Source organism: Ornithorhynchus anatinus, chromosome X5, assembly GCF_004115215.2.
Source record: "Ornithorhynchus anatinus isolate Pmale09 chromosome X5, mOrnAna1.pri.v4, whole genome shotgun sequence".
In the NCBI taxonomy this organism is placed as follows: Eukaryota; Metazoa; Chordata; class Mammalia; order Monotremata; family Ornithorhynchidae; genus Ornithorhynchus; species Ornithorhynchus anatinus.
In genome coordinates this window covers 56580415-56600262 of record NC_041753.1, presented here as the reverse complement: position 1 = coordinate 56600262, position 19848 = coordinate 56580415, and the positions used below count along the sequence as shown (strand labels likewise).

The 19848-nt window shown below is 44.2% G+C and overlaps 1 protein-coding gene across 3 annotated transcripts in view; it reads right to left on the bottom strand.

Annotated features, from left to right (window-relative positions):
- Positions 1-19848, bottom strand: part of PIP5K1B (phosphatidylinositol-4-phosphate 5-kinase type 1 beta) — a 242653-nt gene that overhangs the window by 18148 nt on the left and 204657 nt on the right. The gene's annotated exons all lie outside the window — the stretch shown is intronic.

Below are 19848 nucleotides of genomic sequence, written 5' to 3'. Positions count from 1 at the left end.
CACTTGGCAAACATATGGTGCTCTTTCTGCCCATCTATCTGAATTTAAAAAGTGCTATTAATCATTAGTTTGACCATTAAGTTTCTTGTTTCTTGTTATGAGCCTTTAACATTACTTTATTTCCTGGTAAAAGTTATTCATGTGGTTGCAAGGAACATTACACTGAAAATCACTGTGACACAACAAGCATTACTCAATGCAAAACCCATTGATGTAATAGTAGAATATTTTGTTTTCAACCTTTAAACTACCAAGACACCTTTCATTCCCTCTTTGACTTGTTAAGATGCAGTATGGCTTAGTGGAAAGAGCACATAGACATGGGAGTCAGGGGACCTGGGTTCTAATCCTGCCTCTGCCACTTCCCTGCTTGAGCAAGTCACTTAACTTCTCTGGGCCTCAGTTTCCTCATCTGTAGAATGGGCATTAAGACTGTATCCAACTTATCTTGTATCTATACCGGCACTTAGTACAGTACCTGTCACATAGTAAGTGCTTAACCAATATCATTAAAAAAAAAAAAAAGAAAAAAAGATGAGAAATCCCTGTTTTCGCTCATCCCTTAGACTGTGAGTGCCACGTGGGTCAGGGAGTGTATCTGAGCCAGTTAACTGGTGTCTACCCCAGCATTAAGTACAGTTCTTGGCACAGACTAAGCACTTAAATACCACAATTATCATCATTATAATTACTGTTGTTCGGTCCACAGTACAGTAAAAGCAAGGGAGAATATCACATCCCCTATTCTCCCCTGAGCTGTTGGGGTAAAGAAAATCTCTGACTATCAAGTCTGGCGTAAAGGTGAAATCAATGTTGTTTAATCTACCATGGTTTAAAACAGTCTCACAGATAGGATGCCACTGAATTGGAACTCTGTGATGCCATATGAAAGATGACTCAGCCGGGGCCTAATTCTCTATGACTTTGGCTGAGGTTAGGATAAAACGCAATGCTGTAATTTTACAGATAGAGGTTTACAGACGAAGTAGCATGATCTATTGGACAGGGTGAGGACCTGGGAGTCAGAGGACCTGGGTCCTAATCCCAGCCCCGCCACCTGCCTGCTATGTGACCTTAGGCAAGTCACTTACCTTCTCTGGGCCTGTGTCCTCATCTGTAAAATGGGGATTCAATAGCTGTTCTTCCTCCCACTTAGACTGCGACTCCCATGTGGGGGAGGGGCTGTGTCTGATCTCATTCTCCTGTATCTACCTCAGTGCATGCTTACCGAATACCACAAATAGTAGTATTATTTTTATTAGATAAAATCCCACTTTTCCCAAGCCTCCTTTCTCTGGAAATGCTCCTCCTCCAGAGGGAAATCTTGAAGGTTGTTTCTACTTTGAGTCTATCACCCCCCCACCCTTCAAACCCACCCTGGCTGTGTTTCTTGTCACTATTAGGAGTGGTGGCTGGCCATTGCTTACTTCATCCATTTGAGTCAAAGCTGTCCCAGAAGCCACACTAATGGCTGCCTGCTGTCACACAGGGTTCTCTAGCATAAATTGATAAGATAAATTGTATAGTATTTGCCCAAGCGCTGATTAAATGCAGGGCTCCGCAAACAGTAAGTGCTCAATCAGTACCACTGGCTGATTGCTTGATGGGCTCCAATGGTTGCTCACCCTCTTTCACATCAATCCATCCATCAATCAATGGTATCTACTGAGCATTTACTGTGTGCAGAGCACTTTATTAAGTGCTTGGAAAAATACATTAAAACAGAGTTGGTAGACATGATCCCTGCCCACAAGGAGCTAAAAGTCTTCAGGGGGAGACAGACATTAAAACAGATTAGAGATAGGGAAAATCGAAATTCTAGTAGTAAAGGTTCGTTCATTCATTCATTCATTTATTCATCCAAACATATTTATTGAGCACTTACTGTGTGCAAAGCACTGTACTAATGCTTGGGAGAGTATAATACAGCAACAAACAGACACATTCCCTGCCCACAATGAGTTCCCAGTCTAGAGGGGGAGACAGACATTAATATGCATAAATGAATGAATGAATAAATAAATAAATTACATATATATTCATATGTGCTGTGGGATTGGGAGGGAGGATAAATGAAGGGAGCAAGTCAGGGTGCCGCAGAAGGAAATGGGAGAAAAGGAGAAGAGGGCTTAGTCAGGAAATGCTTCTTGAAGGAGATTTGCCTGTGATAGGGTCTGACGTTTAAGGTTGGTCAGCACTCTACCTATTGGTGAGGAAGAACTGTTTCTAGAAGTAATGTAATTTAGGATCCCTGAAGGCTGAGTTCACACAGTCTATATCCTCTCATTTTCCCATTATCTTTAGGCATCAAAACTCCGAAGAACATTTGGCCGATACCAGCCAAATTTGGAATGAGCCATGGCAGCTCTGCTACTCCCTTCGTAAAACTGAGGAAACTGCCGATACTTAAACTATCCCCCAGAACCTCTAATCCCATGAGCTTCCTGGAGGGTGAAATGCTGTGCTGGCCATTGCTTACTTCAGCCATTTGAGTCAAAGCTGTCCCAGAAGCCACACTAATGACTGCCTGCTGTCACACAGGGTTCTCTAGCATTAACTAAAATGCTTAGTTCTGTTACCAGAAACATTAGGGTGGCCTCATCAGCCAACATTAGTGTGGCCAGGCTGCTGCAAGCAATCATCAATAATCTCACTGGGCTGGAACGCTCTGATTCTCCCGGCCAATATAATGAATGCTGCTGCTGATTCTCATGCAGTAATAATGTCTGGGAACATAGAGTTCCACTCATCATTCTGCAATCCTCTTTTCTCCTCCCTGCTTTTCAACATGAATCTCCTCCCCTGCCCCTGTGAAATGAGAGCGAGCAATGTTTCTTTTGTCGCTAAATTTTTTTGCCTTTTCCAGGTTGGGTTTCTGATTAAATCTGCCCACTGAGACAGACACAACAATGATCAGAGCATAGCCTTTGAACCACTCATTCCTCCTAGCTTATGCAAAGCTGCAAACATATAGGATGCCATGAAAGAGCTCTTTGCTTCCAGAGAAAACCACTCAAAACTGTGGTAGGTGCTATGTGCCAAGAGCTGAGGTAGGTACCAGATACTCAGATCAGTCTCCATCCATATGGAGCTCATGGTCTGAGAGAGGGAGAAGAGGCATTTTATCTCCATTTTTTTGATGAGGAAACTGAGGCACCCAAGGTCACAAGGCGGGCAAGTGGCAGGGCCAGGATTAGAGCCTGGGTCTCTTGACTCCCAGTCCTGTGCTATGTCCACTTAATATAATAATAATAATAATAATGGCATTTGTTAAGCGCTTACTATGGGTCGAGCACTGTTCTAAACGCTGCAGTGGATACAAGCTAATAAGGTTGGACACAGTCCCTGTCCCACATAGGATTCACAGTCTTAACCATTTTCCAGATGAGGTTACTGAGGCTCAGAGAAGTGAAGTGACTTGCCCAAAGTCACACAGCAGACAGGCTGCACTGTTTCCCCAGTTTGATTCCCTCGATACGGAGAGAGACCTTTCTAACCTCAGGCTGATGCATGGTCTGGGTTTATTTACTGAAGAGTATTATGTTTTGTATCTATCTTAAAGTGGTATGGATTCTTCAGGGTTGAAGAGCAATGCCAGCAATAATTGCTTTCATTGCAAAAGTTATCTCTGAAGTGGCAGAGGGAAAGGACAATGTGAGGACACTCCTCCTGTTCTATTTTGTTTTTTATGGAATCTGTTAGGTGCTATGTGCCAAGCACTTTACTATGTGCTGGGGTAGATACAAGTTAATCAGATTGGACATAGTCTCTGTCCCACATAGACCCCATTTTACAAATGAGGTAATTGAGGCACAGAGAAGTAAAGTGACTTGCCCAAGGTAACATAGCAGACAAGTAGTGGAACAGGATTAGAACCCAGGTGCTTCTGACTCCCAGGTCCATGCTCTATCCCCTAGGCCACGCTGCTTCTTGTGTTCCCATGTGGAATCCATTTGTGGCTATGAACATGCAAGTCTCTAAGCTCTTTTGCTAAAAGAGAAAATCTGCCACACCTCTAGCCGTTTTAGCTGTGGTGTGGCATTTATCAGGCCAGTGAATAGTACTCAATCCTCAATCCCACTGACCAAAGGAAAATGCTTGTTGCTAACACAAAGCTGCTTATCTGGTGATGGGTTTGATTGGGAAAGGCCTCCGCTGCCTTTTAATGAATTCTTTTCCCTTTGACGTCACACAGCAGAAACCTCAACCTTGTTTGAGGAACCGGATAGTATGATGATCGTTTCCAACAGGAACATAGTTGGGATAGTTCTTTTTAAAGCTCCTTGGGAGAGTGAAGGTATGTTTTTCTTGATTCTCTTGGTTTCACTTCCTGACTGATCGTTACTGAGCTGTACAACTTCTAAAGAGAAAGGAACAGTGGATTTTTGCTGGGTGGGTAGCAGTCCCAAGTCGAACCAAGATTGAAATATAGAGACAATGAGGTGGAAATGCTCATTAAATACAAGTCCGAGAATAATGGTTTCCTTCGTTCAACCACTAGCACCTCAATGACATAAGTCCGTCTGAGATGGATGTTCTGCAGTCTGCTTTCCTAAGTGCACTAGATCATTCTTGTCTTCGATGTTTTCAGAAAGACAGCAAAAACACAGTCTTGTAGACAAAAATGAACCCCAGGGCAGCGTATGTGTTCCAAACACTCACATCCTGACAGACGGGATTCTTCATTAATTTTCTTTTATTTCATAACTTTCAAGATCTGGGGTCGAAACAGTACTCACAGATTGGAGCTCCAACCCTGCCTTGATAATGCAGGCAAGAAACAGAGCACCGTAAGGAACATCAGGGATTTTGACTACGGTGGGAGAAGCACCAAAATGAACATATTTGTTCTGGATGTTCATGGATGGTCAGTGCTCTAAAGAGAAGACACGAGGAGGCTACCACTCAGTAGCCAATCAGAAGCAAGGTGATTTCTTGCCTCAGGCCAAGACTTAGTGTATTAAGGAGTTCTTCGGGAAATGGGACTGGTTCTTGGCCCAAACCTGAGAAGAGAGACTAGTAGCACAGATTGCTTGGGGTCAGGGTGGCCAAAGCAGAAGATCCCAAGGGTTAGGTGAGGGAGGATTCATGCATGCGTGCATTTTTGAGTGATATTTTGAGATTTAGATTTTGGGGAGATGGGACTTAGCGGTGGAGGCTTGCAGTGAAGCAGATTGAAGTGCTCTGCACACAGTAAGTGCTTAATAAATATCACTGACTGAAGTTCAAAAAAGCACTCCTGTTTGGCTCTGAACTAACTGGGGATCTTTGGACTCACATAAATGTACATGCGAATCGTTCTGGACAACTGAAAAATGTCCTGAGCAGGGCTGTATCATTAACTTCTAGAAAATGATTCTCTTTACCAACAAGGTTTCCAGATATATATTAAACAAAACAAAACAACCCAACCCTTTATAATCTACCTTAGCTGGTTCATAGATTTGCTGAAAATGAGCTAAACTTCCTTTGGCCATGTTGTGGTATAAGTGGCATTATTTTTGAAACTCCTAATTACCTTCTAATCTGCCAATTCAGAAGCCATCAGAGAAAACAGAATGAAACAACGAACTTCTGCCAACACTGGTATTTCATTTGTGCTGCAACCACAGATGTAGCTTTTGGAAAGCTGTAAACAGGATTGATTTTTCATGCAGTTGCTACCTTTAAAGTGAAATGAATGGACAGGAATCTTTCTCTTGCGTGCCTAGACCAACACCAAACTAATTTCCAGTGCTTACTCAAATGATAAGTAAATGTCATGGAAACTGGAGGTCAATAGCCCAGTGAATACTGTTGGGAATAATTATGAACTAGGCACTAAAAACCCGAAAAAGATGAAGTGATGAGGGTTTACTGTCCACAGCAACAAAGGTGGCAAAGCAACATGTTATTAAAAATGTAAGAAAAACTTTTGATTATTTTGAGTGGATGGGGATAATTTAGAAGTTATATGCTGAAATATCAGGAATAAGATACCAGAAGTGGCAAGAATTAGTGTCGCCATAAGTCTTTCTGCCCATTAAAGAATTTCACTAACTTTAAGTAGAGAATTACTTAACCGTTTGGAAAGATACTAAAGCGTGATGATATGGGGCTCTGGTGTGGTTGTCACGTTTATGTGCATGGCTTGGGGCCAGGGTGGATCTTCACGCCTCCATTAATATGAAGAAAACTAAAGAGAGGGAAACTGTCAAAATGATAAGCAGAAAGCTCCATACATCATATATCAAATTGCTAAAGTCTGTCTATGCTTTGTGTACACACCATTTGACGATGGAACCCTTCAGAGTAGGAGTTACGCTCTTGTTTTATTGAGGGGGTCTGAGCCCTCACCTGTGTCTCCCGAAGGATTTGTTGCTCCCAGCTTGCAGCTTCCTTGGAACCTGTGCCTACAGGACCAGGTCTGGCCAGGATCAAGCAGAATCCAAACAAGCTCGAGCTACGTCAGACACACAAATCTGGCATAGGCAGGGCTTTACTCACTGAACCACTAGCTTGGCTCTGTAAAGGTTTCTGTAGCTAGAAGAGACACTCTTGCTCTACTGGAGGATTCTTCTATCACCATGGATAACTACAGCTTTCTACTTTCTTCATAATCCATTGATTGATCAATCAGTGGTATTTTTTGAGTGCTGGGTCCACAGCATTGTACTAGGCAATTGGGAGAGTACAATACAACAGAGCTGGTCGGCACGTTCCCTGCCCACAGGGAGCTTACAGAGTAGAAAGGGAGACAGATAAAATCAATTACGGATATGTAGATAAGTGCTGACCCCTCTCAGGGTCACAGCTGGAGAGTTTCCAGTACTCTACCGGTCTCGTTCCCATAGTCGTAGTCAAGCAGAGGCCTACCCATTCCATTCCTAGCTTGGGCAGTGGCTTGCGAGTGGATCACAATCTGCTACAAGTCAAAACTCACTTGTGCTGGGCAGCAGCAGCATGGGAGAGAGTCAAGGGAGGAGACTCAAGTTTACCGTGCCGAAGAAAGCAATGGTAAACCACTTCCATATTTTTACCAAGAAAACTCTATGGATACACTACCAGAATGATTGCAGATGGAGGTGGAGCGTTCTGGGAGAGATGTGTCCATGGCGTCACTATTGGTCGGAGATGACTCGACAGCATAAGACATGACAAAAGATAAGTGTGCGGATGACAGCCAAATCTATATCTCCTCCCCTGTTCTCTCTCCCTCCCTCCAGGCTCGCATCTCCTCCTGCCTTTAGGACATTTCTACTTGGATATCCTCCTGCCACCTCAAACTCAACATGTCCAATTCAGAGCTCCTTATCTTCCCTCCAAACCCTGTCTTCTCCCAAACTTACCCCTCACTGTGGATGGCACAACCATCCTTCCCGTCTCACAAACCCCAAACCTTGGTGTCATCCTTGACTCTGCTATCTCATTCACTACACATATCCAATCTGTCCCCAGATTCTGCCAGTCTCACCTTCACAACATTGCCAGATCCGCCTTTTCCTCTCCATCCAAACCGTTATCACATTTTTACAGTCACCCATCCTATCCCAACTGGATTACTGCATCAGCCTCCTTTCTAACCTCCCAACCTCTTGTCTCTCCCCACTTCAGTCCATACTTCACTCTGCTGCCCAGATTATCTTTCTACAGAAATGTTCTGCATGTCACCCTCCTCCTCAAAAATCTCCAGTGGTTGCCTAGTGGTTGCCTATCAACCTCCGTATCAAACAAAAACTCCTCACTACTGGCTTCAAAGCTCTCCATCACCTTGCCCCTTCTTACCTCACCTGCCTTCTCTCCTTCTACATCCCAGCCCGCACACTCTGCTCCTCTGGTGCTAACCTTCTCACTGTGCCTCGATCTCGCCTGGCCCACCGTCAACCCCTGGCTCGTCCTACTTTTGGCCAGGAACGCCCTCCCTCCTCAAATCTGCCAAACAATCACAGTTCCCCCCTTCAAAGACCTACTGAAGGCTCACCTCCTCCAAGAGGCCAGACTAAGCCTCCCTTTTCCTCAGCTCCCCCTCCTTTCCACATCAACTCAACTGACTCCCCCAACTCCCTGCCCCATACCCATCAAACGGCAAGGACTGTCTCTATCTGTTGCCGATTTGTTCATTCCAAGTGCTTAGTACAGTGCTCTGCACATAGTAAGCGCTCAATAAATACTATTGAATGAATGAATATGTAGAAATGTATACATCTATAATTCTATTTACTTATATTGATGCCTGTTTACTTGTTTCGATGTCTGTCTCCCCCCTTCTCCCACACTGGGCAGGGATTGTCTCTATTGCTGAATTGTACTTTCCAAGCACTTAGTACAGTACCCTGAACACAGTAAGAGCTCAATAAATGCAATTGAATGAATAAGTGCTGTGGGGCTGAGGGTGGGGTGAATATCAAGTGCATAAAGATTACAAATCTAAGTGCATATGTGACACAGAAGGGAGAGGGAGAAGGGGAAATGAGGGCTTAATCGGGGTAGGCCTCTTGGTGATGTGATTTTAATAGGTATTTGAAGGAGGGGAGGGGTGTGGTCTGTCAGATATGAAGGGAGAGGTCGCTCCAGGCCAGAGGGAAGACATGGGCACAACAAGAGAGGACGAGATTGAGATACGGCAGGAGTAGGTTGGCGTTAGCAGAGCGAGCGGGCTAAATTACAGTAGAAAATTAGCAAGATAAGATAGGAGGGGGAGAGCTGATTGAGTGCTTTACAGCTGATGGTAAGAAGTTTCTGTTTGATGCAGAGGTGGACGGGCAATCACTGGGGGGTCCTGAGGAGTGGGGGGACATGGACTGAATTTTTTTTAGGAAAATGATGCAGGCATTCATTCATTCATTCAATTGAATTTATTGAGCACTTACTGTGTGCAGTGGCACTTGGGAAAGTACAATACAACAATAAGCAGTGACATTCCCTGTCCACGACGAGATTACAGTCTAGAGAGAAGGCAGAGGCAGCAGAGTGAAGTAAGGACTGGAGTGGGGACAGACAGCAGGCAAGGAGGTCAGCAAGTAGGTGGGTGCAGTAATCAAGGCAGGGTAGGATAAGTGCTTGGATGGGTGGTAGTAGTTTGGATGGAAAGGAAAGGGTGGATTTTAGTGACACTGCAGAGGTAGAAGCAACAGGATTTGAGTATGTCAGACTGAATATGTCGGTTGAATGAGAGAGATGAATTGAGGAAAATGGTGATGTTACAGGCTTGTGGGACAGGGAGGACAGTGGTACTGTCTAGAGTGATGGGAAAGACAGGGGAGAGGTTAGGGTTTGGGCGGGAAGATGAGGCATTCTGCTTTGGCCATGCTTAGTTTGAGGTGTAGGCAGGACATCCAAGGTGAGAGGTCCTGAAGGCAGGAGGAAGTATGAGATTCAGAGAAGGAGAGAGGTTGGGGCTGGAGAAGTACATTTGGGAATCATCCGTGTAAAGGTGGTAGTTGAAGCCATGGGAACAAATGGGTTCTCTAAGGGAATAGGTGTAGATGGAGAATAGAAAGGGAGCCAGAACTGCTCCTTGAGGGACTCCCGCCGTTAGGGGGGTGAGAGGCCGAGGAGGAATCTGAGAATGAGACTGAGAGGCAGAGAGAGAGGAGGAGAACCAGGAAAGGGCAGTGTCAGTGAATCCAGGGTTAGCTGTTTCCAAGGGAAGGTGGTGGTCCACAGTGTTGAAGGCAGCTGAGAGGTCTAGGAGGATTATGTTGGAGTAGGGGCTGTTGGATTTGGCAAGAAAGAGATCACTGGTGACCTTAGAGAGGGCAGTGAGGGGGACGGGAGCCAGACTGGAGGGGGGCAAGGAGAGAATTGGAGAAGAGGAAGTGGAGGCAGTGGATGTAGACAACTCGCTCAAGGAGACTGGAGAGGAATGGTAGGAGGGAGATGGGGCGATAAGTCCACACACACTTAATACAGAGCCCTGCACATGGTGGACACTAAATAAACCCTGTTAACTGGCATGGATGCAATTACATTGGCAGCTTCAAAAACACATTACATAGAGGAACTAATTAATCAGCATCAATCATGTTGGAAAATATAATGAAATGTATCACACTACTAAGTCCTATTAAGTCCAAATATGTCCTATTAAGTACCAATGGAATCTCTTGTTATCGGTCCATGTTGGAAGCAAATCCAATTTCTAACCCACAGTACCAGTGACCTCCACCACTTCTGCTACTCCAAGGGCAAGCGGGCTTTCTGGGGGTAGAGGGGAAGAAAAGGGGTGGCCAGCCAGACACTGAAGAAGCTGCTGGGCATTCAGGCCAAGCCTTGGGGTGGAATAAAATGGGAGAGGTGGGATTGTGGCTTCCGGCACCAGAAGCATCACTGCCTAGTGGAAAGGGCATGGGCCTGGGAGCCAAAGGACCTGGGTTCTACTCCTGGCTTTGCCACTTGCCTCCACACTTTACTTCTCTGTACCTCAGTTTCCTCATCTGCTAAATGGGGAACGTGTTCTCCCTCTCCCTAGACTGTGAGCCCCATGAGGGACATGGACTGTGTCCAACCTGATTATCTTGTCTCTCGCTTAGAGCTTCTTACAGTGCTTGGCACATAGAAAGTGCTTAAAATAAACCACAGTGATTATTGTTATTAAAGAGACAGGAAACACAAGGTCTGGAGACAGGTCTGGTGGTGCAGTATCCCCAACCTCCCACCCCACTGCCCCATGCCGGGACCTTTTCTTATATTGCAGTTGAGTTCTAGCTGGTCCCAACTTACTTCCAGGACCTGTTATCAGTGGCTCAAGTGACGCTTCATCCAGGATTGGACAATTGAAAATGAGTTGTAAAACAAACTAAAGACAGATCACAAAAAAGATGGACAATCATGAGAAAGAAAGATTAATATATCTCACAAGAAATACTCAGCCTATGTGGTCTTTCCAAAAAACAATTTAAAAAAAAATTCCTACAGCCAAAGGGGTGGAGGGAGAAGCTATCACCTTTGACTACCACTACATTTCATTAGGATAAGAAGGATAGCTTGTGGATCTAATTAAGGTGGATAATTTGTGGAAAATCCCATTTCTCTTAAGTCAAAGAAAACATGCTTCTCTAAATATATTGGGACTTACTTTCCTGAGGATTATCTTCCCCTTGACTTTGAGAGCAGGTTGGGTTTGTGGATTTAACTGCTCAGGGCAAATAGACTGCTATTCTCATATGTACATGAGATTTCAGGAAATTGCACAATTCTTCCAAACTTACTTCAATTTCTGCTCATGAATCTGAGAATTTGACTGTATCCACGTCTCCTTTGTGGCCCTGTTCTTTTCAACACTTTTAAAGCTTCACTATCCAGCTCCTTCACTATTTTTCAATCAACTACTCTGCCCTTAAATGGGAGCCTTAGCAATACATCACATTTCACAATGCCGGTTCTTGAAGAGACCATTAAATTGTTCCATTTGGTAGAGATGAGGGAAAAAAAAACTTAAGTTCAACCAAGGTCCTCTGTGATCACACCTAAAGCCACAAAAAGAGTTTTTAGATTTTAAAAATGGTCCTGGTGGCTTGTTTCTAACTAAAGAAAGGGTAAAAGGAATCAATTTGACCTCACAGATGGAGTAAGGATTGGTAAAGGCAGGAGACCTACTGGGGGAAAATATCATACAAAAAACCCTCAAAGAAATGTCTCCCAATAGAGCTAACTGGAGGTCTTCAGCTGATGGAGTCAATCAGAGTCCAACCTGGCTAGGTTTAAAAGCTATTACTCTGTGCGTAATTCTCCTCTACAGAACAACTGTAAGGCTTTTTTTATGGTGTCTGTTAAGTGTTTACTATGTGTAAACGGTTCTGAGCACTGGGGTAGACACAAGTGAATTTAGTTGGACACAGTCCCTGTCCCGCATGGGGCTCACAGTCTAAGTAGGAGGGAGAACAGGAGAACTGAGGCACAGAGAAGTTAAGTGACTTGCCCGAGGTCACAGAGCGAGCATTTGGCAGAGCCGGGATTAGAACCCAGGTTCTCAGACTCCCAGGCCCATGCTCTTTCCACTAGGCCATTATGCTTCTCGCGAAAACCCTCATTTTAAAAGTCACTTGCAGGCTCAGTGACACACTGAATTTGATGGTGGTATTTTCCTCTTCCTCCTTAGCCCCAGTAAGAGAGGATGCAAGGCAGCAGCCCATGGGACTGAGGGAGCCATCCACTCCCTCCAGATTCCTATCCTTGCTAATGTGTCTGCTTTCAAGGCTGACGATTCAAAGATGAAATAATAAAAAAACAACAACCTGCCAGTAAGCCTAGGATGATCTTTTGAGGAATAATCAATGGAGAGTGACATTTATTAAGTGCTTGCAATATGCAAAGTGTAGTACTGTGTGCTGGAAAGAATACAAGAACATTGATTTCAACAGGGTCCACAGCCCTTAAGAAACTCACAATGGAAAAAAACAGGGAAGGCAGACATACTGAGAAAATGTGAAAGGTGTCTAGAGGTTTAGACACCTGTATTGGCTACTCAGAATCACAGTAAGTGCAGAGACACAGCAGACAAGTGGCAGAGCCGGGATTAGGTCCTTCTGACTCCCAGGCCTGTGCTCTATCCACTAAGCCATACTGCTTCCTCTTTCTTCTTCCCTCTCTCCCCTCGACCCCTCCTCGTCCCAGCTAGACAAGCCATGGCATTTGTGGTGCATAGCACTGCAGAGGCACTAATACATGCTTTTAAAACCTTCGTTGCCAGGTAAAGTTAGTTTTCAATTAAATTATAATCATTATCCATCAATTAACACACCTGAAAAATTGTTTATACTATGTCCTGAAAAGTCATTCTGTGCTTAGCTGCACTAATGAGCACTTTTCCTTAGTAAACATGGTGTTCAGTCCTTCTGTTACTCTATGAAAACTCTGCTCAGGGAGTGCTGCAGTGCCATGCTGACTTTTTTTCTGTAAATTGGAAAGAAAATAAGTCTGGCTACCAATCAAGTATGTGCCTAAGTATCTAGGACATTTGGCATGGTGTCTCAAAATACCAGATATGCAATTAATAAGCCCGTCTGCTATTCTGAACTGCACTAGGAAGATTCCCTCTAAACCAACATGAGATTCTACCTTCAACCACACCTAAATCAATCTATTGATCAATCATATTTATTGAACACTTACTGTGTGTAGAGCACTGTACTAAGAGCTCGGGAGAGTAAAATATAACAGAATTGGTAGATGCGTTTCCTGCCCACGAGGAGCTTTACATCCGTTACACTCCCTCAGGATTTTAGATCTGCTCTCTCTTGTTGAATGGGCAGAGGGACAGGACTGAGAAATGTTTGTTGGGTTGCCCAATGTTTTCCCACTTAAGTCCAAGGTGGGGCTAGTAGTCTCTTTCACAGGCTCCTCCTCTGCCTCCCAAATTCTAGGTGTTCTTCAAGGCTCAGTTCTGGGTCCTCTTCTATTCTCCATCCACTCTCACTCCCTTGGAGAACTCATTCGCCCCTATGGCTTCAACTACCATCTCTATGGATGATTCCCAAATCTACAAATTCAGCTGCAAATCTTTCTCCTCTGCCGTCTAGTATTTCCTCCTGCCTTCAGGACATTTCTACTTGGATGTCCTGCCAACACCTCAAACTTAATATGCCTAAAGCAGAATTTATCTTCTTCTCACCCAAACCCTGCACTCCCCCTGACTTTTCCATCACTAGAATTAGCACCACCATCCTTCCTGCCTCACTAGCCCATAATCTTGGCATTATCCTTGACTCATCTCAATCATTCAATCCACATACTCCATCTGCCATCAAATCCTTTTGGTACTACCTTCACATCACTAAAATCTGCTCATTCCTCTCCATCCAAACTGCTGCAATGGTGATCCAAGCATTTTTCCTATCCCAACTTGGCTACTGCATCAGCCTCCTTGCTGACTCCCCCCACCTCCTGTCTCTCCCCACTCCAATCTACACTTCACTTGGCTGCCTGGATTATTTTTCTAAAAATAACGTTCGGTCTCCCCACTCCTCAAGAGCCTCCAGTGGTTGCCCATCCATCTCCGCATCAGTCAGAAACTCCTTATCATTGGCTTTAAAGCATTCAATCACTTTGATCCTTCCTGTCTTACCTCACTGATTTCCCACTATATCCCAGCATGCTCACTTTGCTTTTCTAACGCCAATCTACTCACTTTACCTCGATCTCGTCTATCTCACTGCCAACCCCTTGCCCATGTCCTACCTCTGGCCTGGAACACTCTCCCCCTTCATATCTGATAGATCATCACTCTTCTCACCTTCCAATTCTTAAAATCACATCTTCAAGAAGTCTTCCCCGAATAAGCCCTCATTTTCCATACTCCCTCTCTTCTGCATCACATATGCATTTGATCTGTACCCCTTATTCACCACCCTCAACCCCACGGCACTTATGAACGTATTAATAATTTACTTTAATGTCTGCCTCCCCCTCTAGATTGTAAGCTCCTTGTGGGCAGGGACCATGTCTACCAACTGTGTTATACTGTACTCTCCCTAGCACTTAGTAGAATGCTTTGCACACAGTAAGCGCTCAATAAATATGATTGATTGATTGTTAATGGACTAGGATTCAAGAGGGATCAAACAGAGATCTGAACACCAGTTCCTACACTAGGATCATGTGATAAGAAAAAACTAAATGGAGACAAGTATTACAGCATGACTTTTCCTTCATGTGAGATTTCATCAAAATGCAAGCCTGACATTATAGGAGAACTGGGAGTAAAAAAGAAAATTTGACTAATGCTGAATGACAAGTTGTTGTCACAGAATAGCTGCTCTCAGGGATTCTCAAATTAAGCTAATAATGATAAATGGTTTAAAGCTGGAACATTTAAAGCCAAATAAAAACAATACCATAAACAAAAAATAGACTTTTCAATTAAGACACTATTTGGATTATTTAATCATTTTGTTAGTGGCTGCACTAGGGAACCACTGGCACTATAAAAGAGTCAAAGCTGCTAATCAGCAATTTATTTTTCCTCTGCACTGAAACGTTTGAAATATAAACAGAGACACATTAAATCCTACTATTATTATCTAAATGCAGTACAATGACATTAAATTGAGAAGCATTTGATTTTTTTAAAAATTGCACAAAATTCAAAGTAACTACTATTTGCCTCTACTATTTGTTGAAAAAACCCCAAAACCCAACACCACTTAATTTGAAATCTGCCTTTAGGTTCTCTGTGCATTGTTAGAAAGAGGAGTCACTGTGCCCCTTTTTAAACTGAAATGTTCCAGGCTATTCCCCACACCACTTGTCTGTGGTGTGACCTTGGGTAAGTCACTTCACTTCCCTGTGTCTCAGTTATCTCATCTGTAAAATAAAATGGGGATTGAGACTGTGAGCCCCATGTGGGAGAGGGACTATGTCTAATCCAGTTTGCTTGTATCCACCCCAGCTCTTAGTAAAGTGCCTGGCACACAGTAAGCGCTTAAGAAATACCACGATTATTATTATGTAAGCACTAAGTCAAACATGCCTTCTCTCATTTCCAGGTGGACAGAAGGAGATACCGTTCCCTACCTTTTTCAATGCCTATTTGAATTAAGGGACACGGTTCTTGGCTATGTGGTTTTCATCCACCTGAAAATATCTGTAAAACTGAGAAGGTTGCTGAATGAAACAGGAACCGTGGGCATAGACCATATCACTTCTGTATTCTATACTGCCTAAGTGCCTAGTATAGTATGCTGCACCAAGAAGGCGCTCAACATATATTACTACTACCACTGCAGACCTACGGAGTGTCCTCTTATGGGAAGCAATCGATGATCTGCTAATGGGGCAAGCTGCATGCTGCAACATAAACTCATTTTGGTGACCGTTCCCGGAAAACATCTGGAGTTTGTGCTGGGATTGTTTTAAAGCAGGGGTGAACAGTTATTTGGGATCACTGAAAGACCACTTAGCAACTCCAGTAGTTGCCTATCAACCTCCGCACAAAACAAAAACTTCTCACTCTAGGCTTCAAGGCTCTCCATCACCTTGCCCCTTCCTACCTCTCCTCCCTTCTCTCCTTCTACTGCCCACCCCGCACGCTCCGCTCCTCCGCCGCCCACCTCCTCACCGTCCCTCGGTCTCGCCTATCCCGCCGTCGACCCCCGGGCCAGGTCCTCCCGCGGTCCTGGAACGCCCTCCCTCCTCACCTCCGCAAAACTAATTCTCTTCCCCTCTTCCAATCCCTACTTAAAGCTCACCTCCTCCAAGAGGCCTTCCCAGACTGAGCTCCCCCCTTTTCCCTCTGCTCCCTCTACTACCCCTTCACCTCTCCGCTGCTAAACCCTCTTCTCCCCCCTCTCCCTCTGCTCCTCCCCCTCTCCTGTCCCATCCCCTCAGCACTGTACTCGTCCGCTCAACTGTATATATCTTCATCACCCTATTTATTTGGTTTAATGAGATGTACATCACCCTGATTCTATTTATTTGCTATTGTTTTAATGAGATGTTCTTCCCCTTGACTCTATTTATTGCCATTGTTCTTGTCTGTCCGTCTCCCCTGATTAGACTGTAAGCCCGTCGAAGGGCAGAGACTGTCGCTATCTGTTGCCGATTTGTACATTCCAAGCGCTTAGCACAGTGCTCTGCACATAGTAAGCGCTATTGAATGAATGAATGAACTAAGTCAGCTCTTGAGGGTAACCCACAAATTTCTCCTGGCTGTAAAGCAAATGACGAGGAGAAGAGAGGTGGGGTTAAGAAAACAATAGTTTAGGGAGAGAAAAAGGACTAGATGACCTTCTAAAAGCCAGAGCATTCTGAGTTACTGTGGCGTGGGTCTACTACAACTCTAGAAGTCCCAAAGTAAACTGGGTCTCTGGGCAATTCTGGCCCTATTCCCCCTAATCAGATAACAATAATAATGATGATGATGATAATAATAATTGTGGTATTTGTTAAGCACTTACTATGTGCCGGGCTCTGTATTAAGCACCGGGGTGGATATGAGCAAATTGGGTAGGAAAAAGTCCATGTCCCCCAAGGGGCTCAAAGTCTTAATCCCCATTTTACAGATGAGGTAACCAAGGCACAGAGAAGTTAAATGATTTGCCCAGGGTCACACAGCAGACAAGTGGCGGAGCTGGGATTAGAACCCAGGTCCTTCGGACTCCCAGACCTGTGCTCTATCCACTGGGCCACTCTGCTTCTCAATTCTCAGTTGTGGAGCTGACCTTGTCTCCTGGGATCCTTTCAAGTCGGGGTCACCCGAGCTTGACTAGACGAGCGACTCAAGACCAGAGCCAGATGCACATTGCTGTGGGGCTTGGGGGACCATCACAACAAGGTGGACATCACGATGTCCCAGTGTGACATGCATGCTCTGAAGGAGGGGTAGTGGGCCACGCTGCCCCACCAAGAAAATGCTCCGGTCTGGCTCCAGGGACTCTCCCAAGAGGTAGTGCGGCCTTGGGGTTGAGAGAGGTGGGAGATCTCCAAAGCGGTCAGTGGTGCCCTGCAGCCTCTACTCCTCTCCACTCCCACCTGCTCCAGCCACTGCTTGCTTCTTGGCAAGAAGCCCGCATAGACTGCAATGGTCCCTGGAAATGTAGCAGCCTGAAGCCCGGTGCGATGGGACTCTGGATCTCCTTTTGCCACTGTTGGCCTCAAGTGGTACGGGATCCTAGGTGACTTCCCCTCTCCTTCTCCCTTTCCTCTGACTTTGTCTAAAGCCCAAATTAACAACAACATTCCGGGTAACCCAGATTATCTTCTGGTCTGGCCGCTGTTTGATTGGCTTTTCACAGACTCTTGGGATCCCTGACGTTGAGTTCTAATCCCAGCTCTGTCATTTGCCTGCCATTAGACTTTGGGCAAGTGATCGAACTTCTCCGTGCCCCCGTTTACTCATCTGTAAAATGGGGATTCGATACCCATTCACCCTTCCCCTTACACTGTTAGGGCCACTTAGGACAGGGATTGAGCCTGACCTGACTATCTTCCACCTACCCTAGAGCTTAGTACAGTGCTTGGCACATAATAAATGCCTAACAATTCTTCTTAATAATAATAATAATAATGCAGCAATGCACATCTCTTAAGAACAGGCTCATCAAGAAGAGGCCATAAAAGCAGTTCAAATAACTAATGCATGTTTCTATTTGGAGAGAGCTGCAAAGTATGCTTACCCTTAAAAAAAATCAATATTTTTTTTAAATTTTAAAGTGACCTCCTTTTATAAACAGCCCTTTTATAATGCTTTTGTAGATCTGCAAAAAAAATCCTGAATAACAGCCTTGGTCTTGTTCCCTGCACTCTTCCTGACATGCTGCAAAGATCTTATCTGCTGTGCTACAATTTGGTCTGAAGCCACTTTCCAATTCAAGTAGAATATAGATAACTACATTTTTCAGTAGCTTATCCAGTGAAGGAGAGAAGCAGTGTGGCCTAGTGGAAAGAGCACAGAATCAGAGGACCTGGGTTCTAGTTTCATCTTTGCCACTTGTCTGCTATGTGACCATGGATGAGTCATTAACTTCTCTGTGACTCAGTTTCCTCACCTATAAACTCAGGATTAAATATTTGTTCTCTCTCCTACTTAGACTGAGAGCCACATATAGGACAGGGACTGTGTCCGACATGATTATCTTATATCTACCCCAGGGTTTAGTGCAGTGCTTGATGCATAGTAAGCACTTAATTAACACCGCTCTTATTATTGTTTTTGTCAGAAGCAATGAGACTGAGGCACAGTGTGTAGTCTGGTTTGACGAGAACGTGCGTAGCTGGGGTATAGTGAGAAAAGGTGGGTAAGTAGGACAGAGAGAGAGAGTGCCTTCAAGTTGAAGTCACTAAGTGCCTTCAAGTTGATGGTGAGGAGTTTCTGCTCAATGTGGAGAGGAATGGGCAAACAGTGGATGTTTCTGATGATTGAGAAGATGTTTACAGAACACTGCTTTAGAAAAATGATCCAGTATGGACCCGAGAGGGGAGGGACTGTAGGCAGGAAAGTCAGTGAAGAGACTAAGTTAAATATTTATGGCTCCCCTAAGGAAAAGCCTACGGTGATTATGATAGTGCTAGAGGGAAGCAAAAGATTGAATTGAAATTCTGGTTTTCTTGAGCATACCCATACCCTACCCCCTCTAAAGCCCACTCCCGGCCTGCCATTGTAAAAAGTCTGCTTGGTGCTTTCCAAGGTTGTCTGGCCCTGGTAATAAGTTTCTATGAGAAACCTCATCTTAATTATTCCCAACTCCAAAGCTTATAGATAGAAAGTGGATGTCTTTATATTGGAAAGGCATTAAATATTTGGTCCAGCTAAAGTTATTACAGCATAATTTTAGAGGACAGAATTACATATTTTATAGTTTCTCATTATCTCAAACTTGGAGGAGTCAAAACAACTGTACAAAGTGAGTAGCTCATTTAGCAGTTAAAAGGATACGTGCAAAGCGTTTGTAAATGGTGTCCTAATGAAACTACCTCAACTATCAAGCATACTGCATGTACATAATCATCAGCAGAATTTGGCATAAGGTAACTCACTTAACTATAATCCAACAACAGGAGAACCACTTTACGGTTTATCTGTTTCCTTGAACTCTAATTGAAAAACCAAAGGATAATGTAATAACCTTTCTCAGAATTTAATGTGCATTTGAAAGAAATCAAAAGTTTGGTTCTGTGCCCTGGTATTTAAACATCATTTATCCCAAAGTTGATTTTTCTATTCACTGGCCTCAAGGAGGAGCTCATGTATGTTCATGCATTTATCAGTGCTAATCACTAGGTCAGTGGCAAGTCCACTCAGACGATGCAGCCCACTAAACCAGAGGCCAAATCACAAAGGTTAGGTTAAGTGTGAACATCATACTCCTGTGAAATCATGCAGAAGGAATGAAATCAGAAAAAGCACTGGGTTGGAAGTAAAATGTAAAGTCA